At 43.9% G+C, this 11,618-nt stretch overlaps 1 long non-coding RNA gene across 1 annotated transcript; it reads left to right on the forward strand.

Annotated features, from left to right (window-relative positions):
• The first annotated feature begins 2,240 nt into the window (after positions 1–2,240).
• Positions 2,241–10,940, forward strand: LOC116094997. Its single transcript, XR_004120390.1, has 2 exons — positions 2,241–2,301; positions 10,322–10,940. It is a non-coding gene; the product is annotated as an uncharacterized LOC116094997 (long non-coding RNA).
• Positions 10,941–11,618: the final 678 nt, after the last annotated feature.

Genomic DNA, 11,618 nt, shown 5'->3' on the forward strand with positions numbered 1-11,618 from the left:
TCAGAACACACACACACACACACACACACACACACACACACACACACACGCCACACGCATGAATGAACAAAAAAGACTATTCTAGGAATGGAGAAATGGCTTGGTAGGTAAAGCTCGCGGCCCAAGCATGAGAACCTGATTTGGATCCCAGCACCCACAGTACGCAGTTGCATGCAACCACAACCCCAGTGCTGGGAGTTAGAAACAGGAGGATCCCTGGAGCTTGCTGACCATTTAGTCTAGGCTAATTGGTGAATCCAGATTGAGTGAACCACACTTGTCTCAAAAATGAGGTGAGAAACGAAGAGGCCGCCCGGCTTACACACACGCACGCATGTGTGAGCGCACATTTAGTTCCTTGGGAGAAATGAATCCATACGGTAAGAGGATGCCTCACCCGGGGCACAGCCTGAGCTACAGGTGAGCCTGATGCAGTCCTGGGCAGTAAGGCACAGAGCTAGGAGCTTGGTCCTCCTGCCTTTAAGAACTGCCAATGCAGAGGCCATCCCACTGAGTTCTACTCTGTGGCCCCAGTGGTTTCTCTTTCTTGATCGCCACAAAGGCTGCTCTGTGCCCTCAGTAACCTCCCCTCCCCCTCCTCCCCCACTTCCTCTTTCTGTTTCCGTTCTTTAACTTCTCTTTTGCCACCTCTACCACCTGCTTTCTTTATATCCTCTTCTCTGCTCATGATCTAAATGTGAGCTTTATCGTATGGGGGTGGTTGGGTCAAAGTTTGCCATAAGCTTGTGAAAGAAGAGTTTTCTTTCTTTCGATTTCACGCCTTAGGAGCTGAGTGACTGCAGACACAGCAGCGAAGAGGGGGAAGAGCATTCCTCCTTTCCTTGCCCTTCTAATAACTGGCCCTGGTGTCTAAAGAGGCCATTGACACCACAGAGAAGTGATGTCTTTGTGCTTTTGCAGTTGAGGAACACTTCTTCAAATCAACCCATTTGGGACAAAGAAAAATTATTTGTAGACATAGGATCCATGAAAAACAACTGAAAACCACTTCCTTCATTCTGTGCCTCTTCTGGGAAGCTGAGATTCCTTCACTGGGCTTAGAGACGTCCTCGTCTGGTCCCTGAAGGGCCTACAGAGAAAGAAAACCTCTGTGCTGGCTATATCTCTCCAGGCAAGTCTACCACAATGTTAATCTGATAAATCTAGAGGTTTTTTTGGTTGGTTGGTTGGTTGGTTTTTTGGGGGGGACAGGGTTTCTCTGTATAGCCCTGGCTGTCCTGGAACTCACTCTGTAGACCAAGCTGGCCTGGAACTCAGAAATCCTCCTGCCTCTACCTCCCAAATGCTGGGATTAAAGGCGTGCGCTACCATTGCCTGGCTAAGTCTAGGTTTAAAAAATCTCAGAACTCCTTCCAAAGAGTCTGAAAGGTGGACTTCCAGAATGACCTCAGAGAGATAGGACTTTGGGCTGCCTGGATCTTGATCTGGAGCTCTATCTAAGCTGGTACCTTCTATGTAATTCAGGAGGGCCTGTAACCCATGGCAATCCTCCTGCCTTAGTTTCTGGAATGGTAGAATTACAGGCCTGAGCCACAACATCTAGTTTCTAAAGTAATCTCTCTCTCTCTCTCTCTCTCTCTCTCTCTCTCTCTCTGTCTGTCTCTCTGTCTCTTTCTCTCTCTCTCTCTGTCTCTCTCTCTGTCTCTCTCTCTCTGTCTCTGTCTCTCCCTCTCTCTCTCTCTGTCTCTCTCTCTCTCTTTCTCTCTCTTTCTTTCTCTCTCTCTGTTTCTCCCTCTCTTTCCCCCCTCCCTTCCCCGCTTCTTTCCCTCCCTCTCATCCCCCTTTCAAGCATCTATGTATGCAGATGAACTGAGGGAACTGGCAGAAGCCACAGTCTAACACCAAGAAGTCTTCCTCCAGCGATTCTCCACTTTGTTTTTTGAAACAAGGCCTCTCACTGAACCTGGAGCCTGACATTTTGGGTATACCAGTAGGCAAGTGAGCTCCAAGCATCCATTCATTGCTGCCTCCACATCCAACCTTCCACTGGGATTATAGGTGTGGACTTCTTGGGTCCTTGTGAGTCGATTCCCTATAGGGCCATCTCTCCAGCCTAATCTAGGTCTTTACTTCCCATCTCTGCCTCCTTCCTCCTGCTAATTAGTGAAGAGACCTCCAGAAAGAAGGAGACCAGAGACAGGCAAATTCTTACTGCCAGGTGTCAGTGGCACTGTCTTGGCTACTTTGTTTATAAAGTCTGCACTTCCTTTCATTAGGTCTGTAATGGGTTCTGGAGAGATGCTTCACTTCTATGGACTTCCATCCGCCATTCTTGGGGAAGTAAGTAAATTAATGTGTTTGAACTGACAGTAAACAAAACATCCATGGATGGTGACCTCCAGCCTTTTTCTTCAGAAATCTTTCTATTGCTCTAGCTAGACAGAGGCAGAATCTGAGTCTGACGAGAATTAGCTCATTCCCAGCTCCTAGGATGCCGTGGGCCTGAAGCATCCCTCTCTGCTTCTTTGTTTGTTTGGTGTTTGTTTGTAGACAGGGTTTCTCTGTATAGGCCTGGCTGTCCTGGAACTCATTCTGTAGACCAGGTTGGGCCTCTCTGCCTCTTGATCACCAGGTGGACACTTACTTGAGCACAGTCCTGCACTGTGCATGGGCAGCTCCGGCCTGAGTGTTCAGAGTCAAGTTCTAAGCCTCTGGATTAGCTGTCTTCCAGCTGCGTGGACCTATGTTAAGGTCTCCAAGACCGACCTCTCCGAAGGTGGTCCTCCCTTCCCCTCCACCATGGGTGAAGAATATGAATAGCACAGTGATAACTCCAAGATCTCAGACTCTACTTTCCATCTAGCCTTGGCCTCATCACCTTCAATCCCTTTCTGACCCAAAGCAGGTAGAGGGTTAAAGGTTGCTGAACTAGCTTTCAATATCCTCTGGTTGGTTCTGCTCAGTGGATTCTTTCCCTAAACATATATATATATATATATATTTTTAGTTCATTTTAGCAACATTTGAACTAAGATGCTGCTTATACATGAACCTGGAATTTCAAACCCAACAGTTCGGAATGGTTGCTGGGGAAAATGCCAGCCTCTGCCTTTAGAAGAGCAGAGTCAGGCAGACCTTTGGCATGCGTGAGCAGAGCCCTTGCCTGCAGTCTCTGGTCTTGTTCAAGCACTTGTTCTCCGAAAGGAAGAGACGGGGACGGATCCTGTATGAACTATGAGACTGAGGATCACTTGGATAGACAAGCGACCTAGGCAATGCCCACTTCTGTGACTCTCAGAGAAAAGCAGGTTAAGTAACCACAGTGACGTCAAACCCTGGATCCTCAGGCTGTGTCCTTAGAGTCTTCACCTACATCTTTTGTCCTCTGTACACCTTGAGTCACCACTACCTGTGACACAACAGGAATACAAAGAACAAATGGCTTGTTGATAAGAGAACACTTTCTGAAGCATCCCTCTCTACTTCTTTGCTTGTTTGTTTGTTTGTTTGGAGACAGGGTTTCTCTGTATAGGCCTGGCTGTCCTGGAACTCATTCTGTAGACCAGGTTGGGCCTCTCTGCCTCTTGATCACCAGGTGGACACTTACTTGAGCACAGTCCTGCACCGTGCATGGGCAGCTCCTGCCTGAGTGTTCAGAGTCAAGTTCTAAGCCTCTGGATTTTTTTTTTTTTTTGAGACAGAATCTCACATAGAATAGTTTAAACTAGAATTTTCTATATAGTAAAGAATAGCCTTGACCTTCCCGTATTCCCCCTCTGCCTAGAAAAGTACTTTTTAAGCCACGAGACTTAATCAGCTATTGGTTACCATTGTTAAGTTGGAGGTGTTCTCAAGAGAACCTCAATCTTCTGATTATGAGATTTAATATAAAATTATTAATTTATGGTAGTGTTCTTTTGTAAGACATGCATGCTCTAAAAGGTTCAAAAGTTTCCCAAAACTTAAATAGCAGCTGTACATATGTGATGGTACTTATCTTTTAAAAATACAATTTTGGGTTTTTTGTTCTGTTTTGTTTTCTTTTCTTTTCCCAAGACAGGGTTTTACTGTGTAGTGCTGGCTGTACTTGAACTCTCTTTGTGGACCAGGCTGGCCTCGAACTCATAGAGATCTGCCTGTATCTGCCTTCTCAGTGCTGGGATTAAAGGTATGTGCCACTACACCCAGCAAAAACCATCCAGTGTTTTAAAGAAAGCAGTTTGTAGCTCAGGCGGTACAGTGCTTACCTAGCATGCATGAAGCCCTGGGCTGGACACCCAGCCCTGATGGTGGTGATACACACTTACAACCCCAATATCCTGGGAGGTAGAAGCACAAGGATCAGAAGTTCAAAGTCATTCTCCATTAAATAACAAGCTCCAGGTCAACCTGGACTGCAAGAAAACCGGTCTCAAGAAAAGGAGAAATGAGGTAAACGAGCTATCCTATCCGGGAGAAAAAGTTATCAGCTATGTAAACAAACAAGAGCGGATTACAAAACAATCTTTATAACTGTAAATGTGAGACAAAGGCCAAATCCCCTTTAGAGGGGAGCATAGTTGCCTTCCTGCAAAACCGTGGAGAAAGACAGAATTGTCCCCTGAGAGGTCTATCGGTAATCAGACTACTGTGAGGTACACTTGAATGCCAGGTTTAAGTCTGAAAACTCTTCTAACATGAAGACAAAAACACACACCAGGTAGCTTGTCCTGCAAAAGAGCTCTTGAAGCAAATCAGTGTCAAAGACACAGAGCAGAGCAGAGCAGGCCAAGGGTGACGTGCCTCAGGCTCAGAAGGAAGGCTTTGGGCACGAGTTCCTTCCTTTAGCAGGAACCCTGACCTTTATCCTTGCTCCATCTCTCTGGATTGCAAAATCCACGCAACCTTTTCTCTTCTGACCTAAGAACCTCCACAAAAGAGGAAAGGGTTGGAATAGGAACCTTGAACAGGAGAGGAAGTGTGCGTTCCGTCGTCACTGTTTCCTGAGACAAGTGAGAGAGATCGAAGGATAGAACATGATTTACGACTGAAACTTCTAGTTTCTACCTAGTCGCTGAGAGTATGGGAAGGCTTACATAAGATTTTGCTTTATGCTCATTAAAAACCAAGTTTGGAATGAGCCATGAACACTTATCTAAATGTGAGGCCACTTACCTAAATGAGTGATCCAAAAGGAGTGGTGGCCCAGATAGGACTGCCACAGGCAAACAGACCCAGACCCCTGGCTGCCTAAGAAAACATCTCATGTATCATCGCACATACAGCCATGCTAAGTCATTTGTGGTTCCTACTATGATTTTTTTTTTCGCTCTACTCTGATTTTAAAAGAAAATATTTAAGGGTGATACAACAGTTCTGTTTTATTTTCTATTGTCATCTGGGGAAAGGGCTGGGGATGTAGCTTAGTAGAATGCCTACCTAGCTTACACCAAGTTTGGGGTTTAACCTCCAGCAGTGCATACACTGAACATGGTAGCACATGACTCTAATCTTGACACTAGGAAGATGGAGGCCAGAAGATCAGAAGTTGAAAGTCAGCCTTGGGGGGGGGGGGGGGGTAGAGAGATGGCTCAGTGGTTAAGAGCACTAACTGCTCTTCCAGAGGTCCTGAGTTCAATTCCCAGCAACCACATGGCGGCTCACAACCATCTGTAATGGGATCTGATGCCCTTTTCTGGTGTGTCTGAAGACAGCTACAGTGTACTCACATACATAAAATAAATAAATAAATAATTCTTAATAAAAAAGAAAAAAAAAGAAAGTCAGCCTGGGTTACATGACTCTAGGAAGGAAGGAAGGAAGGAAGGAAGGAAGGAAGGAAGGAAGAGGGAGAAGAGGTCAGGGAAGGGAAGGAAGGAAGGCAGGAAGGAAGGAAGGAAGGGGGAGAAGAGGTCAGGGAAGGGAAGGAAGGAAGGAAGGAAGAGGGAGAAGAGGTCAGGGAAGGGAAGGAAGGAAGGGAAGGGAAGGGAGTGGAAGGGAAGTTGCTTTAGTGCCATGTTAAGAGGCTCTCAGGACAACCACTGTACCAGACTGTGGGTCTAAAATGTATGAGTCTACTCATCCAGTTTTGAATGACTAAATGGGATCAATCCAAGGTGCTACAGAATTTATCCAGGCCATTTGGGAGAACTGGAGCTTTAAAAAAAAAAGATGCTTTAGAGCTGTCCAACAGGAAACAAAACAGTGAATGTTTTAGAAGATGACCCTGAGAGAAGGCATCCGTCTCCATTTCCCAAGTAGGGAAGCAGCCCTGGATGTCGTACCTCTACCTACTTAAGCCCCATCTTCTCCATGTGACTTTGAATCTCTCCACTGAACAAAAGGGAGCCTTTCTATGCTGCATTTGCCCACAGAGAAACTGAGCTCTCGGAACAGCGTCCTTACTCAACTCAAACTTGATCTGTATGCCTCCACTATATTTATTATTTTAGTTTATTTGCATGTATGTGCATGTATCTGTGTGTATGTGTGGGTATGCATGTATATGTGTATGTATACATGTATGTGTATGTATGTATGTGTATATATGTATGTGTATGTATATGAATGAATACATGTGCTGTGATATGTGTATAAGTCCAAGGATATGTGGATGTCTGTTCTCTCTACCATGAGAGTCTCGGGAATCAAACTTAGGTCCCCAGGTTTGGCAGCAAGAACTTTTACAACTCCCCCCACCCTGTGCCCCCGCAGTCCCCCTGCCCCGTCCCTGTTCTATTTTAATCTAGTCAGTCTCTCTTCATGTTCTTCCTCCTTCCCCCAAGGACTAATGCTCTACAGGCAGGAAGTATGGAGTCAATGAGGGAATAAATGGATGTGCTAATACACATGTATTGCCTGATTATATACAAATGCATTTCTATAGCTTGGGAATGGAATAATGCTTTTTATTCCAATGCCATTTGCTTAAACACAATGTCGTTATTCATTAGGATAAATGCACTCTTACATTTTTAGGTACTCTGTGCTAACTACTGAATGCCTTCACCCCACTGATCTGATCTATTTCTCCCCCAGTGCTGCGAAAGAAGTGCCGTTTTCTCCTGTGTAAGATAGGATAGCTGCTGTGTCCAAAGTGCATACAGCATAAAGCTGGGCTTGAACCCAAGGCTTGCCACACGCACGAGCGGAGCGGTGAGGAGGAAGGAAACAGCTATGCTCATTAATACACAGATTCTTGTTTCTGAAAATGTTGGTATGTGCAATGTCCAGACATATGGCAAGTGGCATCACTCAAGTGACAGCGGGCTGTCTTTCCAGTTACAAGGCTTATCATGGCTGCACCCAATTTTGTTTACACAGCCAGTCTTAAGTCAGGCCACTAGGTAGGACTTACACTTGACTATGGCTATATGATATCAAAACAGCTAATGGAACAATTTCTACAGTTGATTTTTCTTTTTTTTATCTTTGCAGTACTCACAGAGATGCCACAATTACTTTTTCTCTGCCTACATGTCAACCCATGATGTATTTGCTTACTCATTTTTGAGGCAGAATTTCATACAATCCAAGGTGGCTTCTGACCAAGCCAGCTCAGTCAGTCAACAGATTCTCCAGAGCAAGAGCAAAGATTGAAAAAAAAAAAAAAGACAGCTAGGTGGTGGTGGTGGCGGTGGTGGCGGCGGCGCACGCCTTTAATCCCAGCACTTGGGAGGCAGAGGCAGGCGGATTTCTGAGTTCGAGGCCAGCCTGGTCTACAGAGTGAGTTCCAGGACAGCCAGGGCTACACAGAGAAACCCTGTCTTGAAAAGCAAACAAACAAACAAAAAGAAAGAAAGAAAAAAAAAGACAATTAGACAACATTGTAGCATGACCCCAGCCAGTTCTGAGCCTGAGGCAGGTTTATTTTTTCCCAATCTGCTTTTATACCATTTTCATTACATGCAAGTAATAAAGTTAATTCTACATTAAGAAACAAGCAAGACAATAAACACAAATATAAACACAAATAGTCAAGGAACAAGCAAGGCAATGTACAAAGTCCTATGATCACTGTTTCCAAGGGCTTATCAGAATGCCCAGGATATCGGAGCCACTACCCCGTCCTAGCCCCAAGTCATATTCTTGCCGGAAGCCTACTTCTTTGTTCTAGCCTAAAATCAGATCCCTGACTGAGTTTACTTCCTTGTTCTGGCCAAATGCCAAATTCCTGACTAGGGCCCCAAAAAGCTCTCCACGGGCTTCAAACTGAATACGGAGCCAAAAATGACCTTGAGTTTCCCATGCTTCTGTTTCTACCTCCTAGAAAGCTGGTGTCAGAGATGTGTGCCACCTTGCTTATTTTATTCAGTCCTGGGGATCAAACTCGGGGCTACGTGCGTGCTACATAAGTACTCTACCAACTCCACCAAGGCACATCCCCAAACTCTTCTTGCTGACTTTTAAAACAACACACACATGTAAACATAGACATAATCCTAAGAGAGATGCTTTTTCCTCAAGCGGTCTAAGTTGAGAAGCTTTCCAACCCTCAGAGAAGAGTATGGGTGCCTGCAACAATATGGAGCAACGATAATCCCTTCAGCCTGCCATCCTTGCAGGGTGTGTGTGTGCCTTCTCACCCACAGCAACTAGCTGTGTGGGTTATGATGTTGGCAACATCCTAAAACTAAGATTACACCTGGGTGATGGTGGCATACTCTGTGGCATACTCTGGAGGCAGAAGAAGGCAGATCTCTAATTGAGTTCAAGGGCAGCCTGGTCTACAGAGTAAATTTCAGTATAGCCAAGAATATACCAATACACACACACACACACACACACACACACACACACACACACACACACTGTTTCAAAAATAAAACAAAATGAAGAAAAACAAACAAAGAAAAGAACTAAGATTACAATGGGCCTTATGCTTTGTTTTAATGAGTTATGAGTTTTTGTTCTTTCCCAAATACCATAAGATGCACAGAGCAGGTAAGGCATCTTGCTAGTTACCTTTAACATTCCTTCTCCAGCACAGGAATAGAATTTCAAATGGTCAGATAGGTATCAAGCTAAATACCCCAGTTGTAGCCACTTTGACAGTAGAAAGTGACTGTAGAGTCAACTAGATTCTACCCAAAGGAATGTGAAAAAGATATGTATCATTTTTCTCAGTCTTTTGTTCAAAAACATGGAGAATGCAGGCTGGGCCCTTCCTGTCTGCTGACATGAAATATACAGAAGGAAAGCTGGCAGACTTTTGCAATGAAAGAAAGAAGCATCAATTTTGATAAAGGCAATACACTATGGCTACTGTTTGTTACGGAAGCTATTGTAAGTCACTGTCAAATACAGGAATGTCACCTTTCTCGTGGATGCCCGACTCCTTGCCGCAGACACAACCACTGAGAAGCAGCGCTGGGGCTTCGATGTCTTTGTTTTTACATTATTCTCCAACAAAGTGATCCTACTTTGAGCTCTTGCATTTCATTCCAAATCCTGTTGTAGACCCCTGTTTAGAACAGCTAGTCATTTTTCTCTTATCAAGGAGAGTGTAGCTTCAGACCTGCCAAGCTCATAGCTTCATTAACTTGATCCAGGAGCACCTTCTGGAAGCAAAGGTAACTTTGGTCTTAAGAAATTTGTCAGGTTGAGCTGGAACTGAAAGGTAAAGTAGACATTTAAATTTTGGTATCATAAAATTTGCTCCTGCAGTGCTGGAGAGATGGCTCAGCAGGTTAAGAGCACTGACTGCTCTTCCAGAGTTCCTGAGTTTAATTCCCAGCATCCCCATAGTGGCTCACAACCATCTGTAATGGGATCTGATGCCCTCTTCTGGTATGTCTGAAGACAGCGACAGTGTACTCATCTACATAAAATAAAATAAAAAAAAATTTGTCACGTCATTTTCAGCCTTGAAGTTTAAAGGCAGAATACCATGGACCAACAAGGGCAGAGAGACTTTAGATGTAAAAAGAGGAAACAGAGGGTCCAGCACCGAGTACAATTTGCTAACGCTCTGACCTAGCTTTTTTTCCCTTCCTCCTCCTGAGGACACAGGAGTGTGCAGGGAAATCATGTGTTTCTTGCTGACCCAATAAAGACAGCAGGAGGCAGAACTCTATTTCAAACCCTTGGGCAATTTCCATGGCGGTGGACTGATTCCATACAGACACGGTAGTAATCTTACTTTCTGATCTGTTTAAATAATAGCAGTAAAACTCTTACAGCATATTCTATATAGAGATTTTTCACATATTAACTCTTGTTACTATTACAACTCGGCAAAATAGATGTAATTACTTTTCCCCATCTCTACAGGTAAGACCAAAAAAAAAAAAAAAAAAAAAAAAAAAAAAAAAAAAAAAAAAAAAAAACCTGCACAAATGTATTTTACATGTTTGTTAGTAAACTAAGTTTATTTTCATAGGATGAAGAGTGACCTTGGGGTATTTTGTGAGCAGGCTGAGTGATCACTGTGGAGAAAATGTGGGAACTCCTGTTTTTCCCTGAGGCTCTACCAACTAAGCTGAGCTTACACTGAAGTCAGACCATGCCCGGATGCTGAAGCTGGTCTGTGGGTCAGGAAAATGCTACCGCCACAGGTTCTAGAACACAACGCTACACTTCTAGGTCTTCATCAAGTTTGCTTGTTTACTTTGCACTTCCCAGGACCCTCTGACTTTGGCTTGTTTATTTCTGTATAATTGACGATGAGACCTACAGTTCTGTGTTGCTCTTCATTGTTGGAAGAAAATCAGAATTTAAATACCGCCCTGTCAAACTCCATGCTTTTGTGAACCAATAGTTAATGACTCATAAAAAATGATTCACCAGATTTTGTAGCACTTGGGGAAGTAGGGAGAGATAGAGCTCTTCTACTAGAATTTAGATATCTAATCCCTTTTTTATTTGGATATCCAAAGATATATATGTATATATCAATATAGATTGATTATGATTGATAGATGATAGATCAATAGATAGATATATTTTAATGTCAAAGTATTCTATTGCATTCTGTCGTCACAAACAATGCTTTATGTCAATGTCACAGTACTGATATTTTGAAACCTTCTTTCTCTCCAGTGCAAATATGGAGAATTCACATAGCACTTTTTTTTTTTAAGGACATTCTTTTTTTTTTTTTTTTGATTTATTTTATTTATTTTATGTGTATGAGTACACTGTAGCTGTACAGATGGCCGTGAGCCATCATGTATGTGGTTGCTGGGAATTGGACTCAGGGTCTCTGCCAGCCCCACTCGCTCCGTTGTAATTGACTGTAATTCTCTCCGGTGTAATTCTCTCCGGTGTAATACACTGTAGCTGTCTTCAGACACACCAGAAGAGGGCGTCAGATCTCATTAAGGGTGGTTGTGAGCCACCAAGTGGTTGCTGGGATCTGAACTCAGGACCTTCAGAAGAGCAGTCAGTGCTCTCACCCGCTGAGCCATCTCGCCAGCCCCCCACATAGCATTTCTTTAAATAATAGGCTTTCCCTATGTTATGAGAGATAAATATTTGTAATTTCTTCTATTCTCGTTTTCTGGTAGAGAAAAGTGGTTAACAGTGGCAGTAAGACAGCTCAACAGGTGAGGGAAATTGTCACCCAAGCCTAACAAGGGTTCCATCACAGAACCCCCCCCAGAGGTGGGAGTAGAGAATCAACTACACAGGGTTGTCCTCTGAACTCCACACATACATACACACATGCCTCCATTCCC

Source organism: Mastomys coucha, unplaced genomic scaffold, assembly GCF_008632895.1.
Source record: "Mastomys coucha isolate ucsf_1 unplaced genomic scaffold, UCSF_Mcou_1 pScaffold17, whole genome shotgun sequence".
In the NCBI taxonomy this organism is placed as follows: domain Eukaryota; kingdom Metazoa; phylum Chordata; class Mammalia; order Rodentia; family Muridae; genus Mastomys; species Mastomys coucha.